The sequence below is a fragment of the Octopus bimaculoides genome, chromosome 3 (genome assembly GCF_001194135.2).
Source record: "Octopus bimaculoides isolate UCB-OBI-ISO-001 chromosome 3, ASM119413v2, whole genome shotgun sequence".
Classification (NCBI taxonomy): Eukaryota; Metazoa; Mollusca; class Cephalopoda; order Octopoda; family Octopodidae; genus Octopus; species Octopus bimaculoides.
Window position 1 is genome coordinate 1,823,323 of NC_068983.1, and position 7,306 is coordinate 1,830,628.

The following is a 7,306-nucleotide window of genomic DNA, read 5'->3' on the forward strand; positions in this document are numbered from 1 at the left end:
TATATAGATAGACAGACAGACAGACAGACAGACAGACAGACAGACAGACAGACAGACAGACAGACAGACAGATAGATAGATAGATAGATAGATAGATAGATAGATAGATGTTCATATATATATATATATATTTATACATTCACGTACACAAACATACAAACATTCACATATGCCTATATATGCGCGCACACAAACACACATATAGACACACAACTAATTTGTTGTATCACGGGAGGGTCCTTATGCCAATAATAAACACACGAGCTGGCCTGTATTCAGTGTGATGAGTAGTTGCGTATTTAACCATTTAAGTATCTATTGTTTGATTAATCTGTCTGTCAATCACACAATAAGAAAAGTGATTTATTGGGTGAGTGCATATGATTAATGAGGTTACAAATGGCAATAAAAGATCTTTTATGAACATAATAGATTGTCTGATTGTCAGAACGACAAATCTAAAATATTACTGATATTTAAGAAAAAAGTGAAATCAAAACCATGCCCGTGTTTAATGACATAATGGCCGTCCCGTGATGCAAAAAATCTTTTTCAACATACGTCGTCATATCACAAACCTCGCAATCAACAAACAGAATCCAACTTTATACCATTAGCTCTTCGTATACATATATAGCGGAGGAACTTAGAGAACTCAATTGTTATCCAATAATGTTTTCATATGCACGCTAACTGTGTGTGCATCTGTGCGTGTTACATTCAAATTAATCAAGTGTGATATATAGATGAACTTCATCTTCTCAGGCGCCGAACGGGTTGCAACACATGACTGAACGCATCTAGTGAACGTTAAAATATAGTGTAATGTAAGATTGGAAAGCTTGATACAGAGCCATGTCTACAAATAATTCTTGGATGGACTGGACACACACATTGCTAAAGTTATCTCGTGCAAGGACAGGAATCTCGAGTTTCATTTGCTGCGAGTCAAAGTGTGTGAACGAGGCACTGGACTGAGGCTGCACTTCAATTTTTCTCTGTATTGTAAACAACAAAATAACGAGTATCTGGCAGAGCCAACATAAAACTTGAAGACCGAAACGCACACAGAGAAACACACACCGACGCGCACGCCTATGCATGTCATTTATGTATATATTATATGTATGTACGTATCCATGTATGTGCAGATATATATATATATATTAATATATATTTACATTCATATATGCATACACATGCACGATACACACACACACACACACGCACACTCACACACACACACACACACACACACACACACACACACACACACACACACACACACACACACACACACACACACACACACACATATATATATAATCTGGGTAAAAAACATTATAGTGTTTTCCAAAGCACGTTTCCAGGTATCGCCCACCACATATTATGAAATAGCAGGAACTTCTGTTACATGATATGCTTTTCAAAATCCACAAGTATCTGGCGAGTATAAACAAAATTAGATTTAATAAAGGTGATGGTCTGAACATGCTTTATTACATATTACTGAAATTGCTTCGGCGCCTCATTATCAATTGCTAATTGCTGAATGTTATATATGCTATATGCAATATTGCAGTAATAAAGTTTAACGAACTGAATGTGGTTCGTTTGTCTAAGAATTCATTGTATAGAAATGCAAGGTATAAACACTATTGGCGAAAAATATATGTTCATATTGTATAATGCTATGTACACGATATATAATATTGATCTCGATTCTGATCAACGCTTATGTTACCTTCGTTAACGAATTTATTCAGTGTGTTTAAATACATACACATGTAACAACACATATTCATGCCCTTACGTATAATAGTTTCAAAGATGCAGATTATTACGTTCGGTGCCAGATCAATTGGTACTTAAGCTAGTTATTGGATTTTTAGCAAAAAAACACAGAAATTTAAATAGCAGATCTCAGATAAATATTCAAATGAAATAAACATATATGGAGGGTGTACCCTAACAGTGACTGTAATGAACTCTTTCGACTTTAGGAATAATTGAACAAGCAAGTTAAACGAAGTGCAAGATAATACAACTGAACAAGGAATTATGTAAGGCTGGGACACCATGATCTGATGCTCTGCAGTATTAATTACTGACATCAGATGTTCTTTTCGTGCAAATGGTATTGGATATTCTCTTAGTGTTAGATCAAAATAGCTTTGCTTAGAAACGAATGTATTTGGAACATCATTATTACTCTTAATACATAATTTGTTGCCGTTTAGCTTTTTATAAGTATATTAACTAGAAATGAGGCCCACGCTAATATCTGAAACATTACAGCAAGTCACTCAGTACTAACAGTAATTTTAAGATTACATTCTAAGAACTTAAATTAGAGATTATTTCTGAAATGGTTCTAGATGAAATTGTTCATGTGACAAAAGATTATCTCTGTCATTCCACCTTCTATACACAAAACTGTTTCAGCTTCGATAGACAGTTCGTATCTATCAAATCTTGTCTCCGTCCAAATAACCATGCTGATATGGACCAACTCAATAGCTTTCTTCATTGTTTCTTATTTTGTTACTAATGCTATTGAAACTCTAATCGCAGTGTAAAGATTTTGACGTAACTGGATTAGTGATGGGTGAGGATATATATATATATATATATATATATATATATATATATATATATATATTACGTCTGCTCATTATTGAAGATATAAGCTATTATTCGGCGTAATCACTTTGGGGCTGTTAATTCACAGTAATAGTTTTAAGAGTTATTTAATATTAAAGACGATGGTATTGAATATTAGCCCGTTTATCTTCTCAACCTTACTCATTACAGCGTTCAACGTCTGCAGCGAAAGCGTGAATGCAATTCACGTAGGAAATTGTGTTGGTAGGTGCCGAGCTGAAGTTATTATCGAACTTTAAATTACACTGGAATTGTAAAAACTGACTCACGAGACCAGTGTAACGTTGGTCTTTCCGAAAATTACCAAATTAAGTAATGAAAATTCATGGATCAGATATTCGAGTTATTCACCGAAGACGTGATACGATCGAAATTTTGTTTGGAGGAAGATTGCAAAAACGTGAGTTCAATACCATGTAGCAAATATCGGAAATATCAGAAAAACTAAGAAATAGTTCTAAATTTATTAAAAGAATGTTTCTTTTTCCGTTGATTTTCGAATGATTTAATCAATTTGAGAAGCAATTCGTGATAGTCTTTGTCATTTTTTAACTGCTCAGAAATGCTGACTAATTGCAGCATGTTGGGTGTAGAAGTAATGAAATCAATACGTGAATCTAAATCAGTCAATATTAAGAATATATCACCTCTTGAAGCAGATATGACAATCAGTATTTGTTTAACGAACACATCATAAACACACTAATTCAAAACACGTGAAAGTATTTCTGTTTTCACTTCTAATTAATGTTGTAACTTATAACCTGCAATTGAAGGAACACGCCCAAATGAATCTCTACTTTAACACTTCCTTTTCATTGCGGTTATAAGTTGGTTACATCAGTGAAACTGTTAACAGGCGGCGCGCTGGCAGAAACGTTAGCACACTTGGGCGACATGCTTAGCCGTATTTCGACTGTCTTTACGTTCTGAGTTCAAATTCCGCCAAGGTCGTCTTTGCCATTCATCCTTTCGGGGTCGATAAATTAAGTACCACTTACGCACTGGGGTCGATGTAAGCAACTTAATCCCTTTGTCTGTCCTTGTTTGTCCCCTCTATGTTTAGCCCCTTGTGAGCAATAAAGAAATAAGAAACTGTTAATAGGCCATGTGCATCAATGACTAATCAGAAAGATTATTTTGGTTAGCTGTGGTTATTTAATTATTGCCCACAAGCATTTATTGTTAGGAGTGTCTCTGGATAATTGCATCACACACCACTGAGAAAAGACGACGATTTCTGTCGAATATTTACAAATAAGTCATGAACAGAACTCTTTATATATAAAGTGAGTTGACGGCACCATAACGATTTCATGATATTTTGGAGGTTTCAAATCCTTCATAAAAATACTTTCAAATATAGAATTATTTCATCCGCTCAATCGTGTGTTGTTTTTTTTAACCTCTAGCAATATTTGCCAAACCTACATCAACTGAGAAAATATTGGTTTCAAATTTTGGTAGAAGGCCAGCAATTTCGGGTTGAAGGTTTAAGTCAATTACACTGACCACATTGCTCAACTAGTACTTATTTTATCGATCTCGAATCGTTACCGATAAAGTCGATCACGGTGGAATTTGAACTCAGCGTAAAGATGGACGAAACTCGACTAGACGTTTTGCTCGGAATGCCGACGACTCTCCCAGCTCGCCAACTTCAAATGTTTTAATAACTGAGTAACAATGAGTTTCAGAGCTACTTCCCAGGAGAGACGTAAAGATGCTAAAATTGCAATTCTTCTAGTGTTACAAACACTCATTATTTTTAGTGTATTAAACGACAAAACAAATGTTTTAATGAGGCAAAAAGACGAAATAACTCTCTCCAGAGACAAGAAAATATGCTTCAACACACGATTTCACATAAAGAATCTTGCAAACCATATACAAAAACGAATTTTTAAAAAAATCCAAGTTACAAATAATTGCACATTTCTTCAAATTATATGACCTTTACATTTTATTGTATTTTTTTTATTGTTATACCAGCTCAATCCTCAAATATGAATGTGATATATCTCGACTACGCCAAAGTCTTTGAGAAAATTGATCATTGGACAATATTCTCATACTATGTGACCTTTTTATCACTGGAAACCTGGGAGAGTGGCTACTGTTTCTAGTGACTCTCTTAGAATGCCCTCAGTCGTACAGTTAGCCACTCACATCAGCTACGTCGATGATACAAAAATATCACAGGCGGTCAAATATCCTGATGATATCGTAAAACAGCAAAATGACATGTATGCAATATATAAATGGGCTGATGAAAATAACACGAGGTGCAATGCTGAGAAGTTTCAAGCACTTCATTATCGGTCCACAAACAGACTACCGACAAGGGGGACATATATATATATATATATATATATATATATATATATATAAGAATGTTGACTGTGGCTTCGAAGTTTCGGCCAGCTAACCTATCATCCGATGAAGACATAGCTGGCCAAAACTTCGAAGTCACTGTCAAGAATAATAGATTTGTGCTCAGATTAATGTCAAATTGTTTTTATTATAAATGAGCATAAATACAAATATATACATCTATATATGTGTGTGTGTATGCGTGTATGTGTTTGTGCGTGTGTGTGTGTGTGTTTATGGAAAGGCGTACGCTATTTATACGATTATATTTCTGTATTTTTCATCATACACACAAGTGTGTACTTTCTTTGTATATGCACATTATATCTATATGTGTTTATGTATGTGTGTATGGATATGAACAGGCCTCTGCCAGTTTATCCACGAATGTGGAGCTATTGGGAGATACCTGCCTTGCATAAGCATCGTTCATTCATTGTTAGAAGAGACCTTTAATTGCATATACAAATTTTAACTACATTATGAGTAGAAATTTAAATTATGTGATTTCAAAACATTCGTTGTACACATGCGAGCCGGAAGTGACATAATTAGAATGTAAATCGAATGAGACCAGGTAGGAAACTGTGTCACTTACAAGCTTGAGGTTGTGGAGGAAATAAAAGCAGAGAGAACTGTATGAAGTTGTATATCATTGCCGTCCCAAGATGTGATTAATTGAGATTTAAAACAATCTCATTTTTTTTACAAATTTACGTGTTTCCGTATTTTTGTATTTCAGGTGAATACAGATAAGTTTATATAAATATGAGTCACAGTAAATATATCCATGAGATTACGAAAAAGCAGAATTCATAAATATACATATTTCTATCTGTTATCTATTAATATAAATACACCGTGGATTTTAATAGAGTTAAACACCGATTCTCCAATGCCAAGTGAATCGTGATACCTTTTGATACTATCATTTCCCTGTCGATTCAGACTCGCATTTTCTATTCATATTAAGGTGAAATTATATTTATTCAAAAATAACCATCATATCTGGATTAAATATTCAATTCCTAAAACTCGTTACTCCTCGTCGTTCTTTGTATCTGCACGTGTAATGTACAGAAATATAGCTTTAAGTAATAATCGAAACCTCTGTTATCTTTACTCTTTCCATGACTGATTAAATTTGTTATCTTTTTTACAAGGAAGAATATTGTGGTAAACAATTTTAAAGAAAAAATAGTTTATTTTTTTCTTTGTGTTTAAAAGTAATTTTTTACATCCAATGCTGGCAAAACATGCCGGACAAAATGCATCGTGCCGTTTTTTTCTGCTTGCAATTTAAACAGAATCTCAGTGCCTAATCAGACACTGACGCAGCAAATAGCCAAGTGGTTTATTAAAATTTAATTGATAGTGACAAAAGCAGTATTATGCCAAAAGGGTGATATTTATTCGCGCTTAAATATGCATGCTGTGTTAGAACACAGGATATTACGATACATACTCATATAAACTTGTGGTGCATATGAGCACTGGTATGTATATCACTAGTAGGAGATAAATCAACCACCTTCGATTCCGCTGGGTCTATCAGTCACGTGATCTCGGCCTTCCTTAGCTTCGTCAATGGTAGACGCCCAAAAGTTGGAAGTAGCATCGATTTCTCCGTTAGCAAAATACATAGAATCGTAAATTGCCAATAGGCTTCATACAAGCAGTAATCAAAAGTGATAGAATTAGTACTAAATAGCAAATGGTTATTTTTATCCACCACCTAAAATTGTTTGTTTTAAGATTATATATATATATATATATATATATATATATATAAATCGCTCGCAGATTTCGGGCGGTTAACATTGACAAGCCCAAGTAAGGCCGAAATCACGGGTCCTGGTAGTTTCGGTGGCGACTATGGACTGCTACCGATTTAAACACACACACACACACATACACATAGGTACATACTTATCACATACTCACGTATATAGATATAAGCATATAGTAGTGAATGAATAGTGAATATTCAGGTGTGCGTGTATATATATATTACAAATTAAAAGGGTAAAGGTTTATCAATTTATTAATTTATTAATAAATCAACAATTAATAATTTTTACCAAGCCCTTCGGTATGTAAACACCATTATCGGTGGAGAACTTATTTAAAAGTTCTTATACATTTATAAACATAATTAAGGGATCAGCAAGCATTTGCTTCACCACATACCGAAGTTCAGAAATAGCAGCTAAAAAAGCTGAGACTGGTGAAGCAAATGCTTGCTGTTTATATATATATATATATATAT

The 7,306-nt window shown here is 34.1% G+C and overlaps 1 protein-coding gene across 8 annotated transcripts in view; it reads left to right on the plus strand.

Moving 5' to 3' along the window:
* LOC106877248 (neuropeptide S receptor) overlaps positions 1 to 7,306 on the plus strand; it is a 543,162-nt gene that overhangs the window by 183,821 nt on the left and 352,035 nt on the right. The window contains exon 3 of one of the 8 annotated variants that reach the window (XR_008263604.1): positions 2,815 to 3,044. The exons of the other annotated variants lie outside the window; for them this stretch is intronic. The gene's annotated coding sequence lies outside the window, so the exon portion shown is untranslated. Of the gene's footprint in view, positions 1 to 2,814; positions 3,045 to 7,306 lie in introns of those variants that run through there. 8 annotated transcript variants of the gene reach the window in all.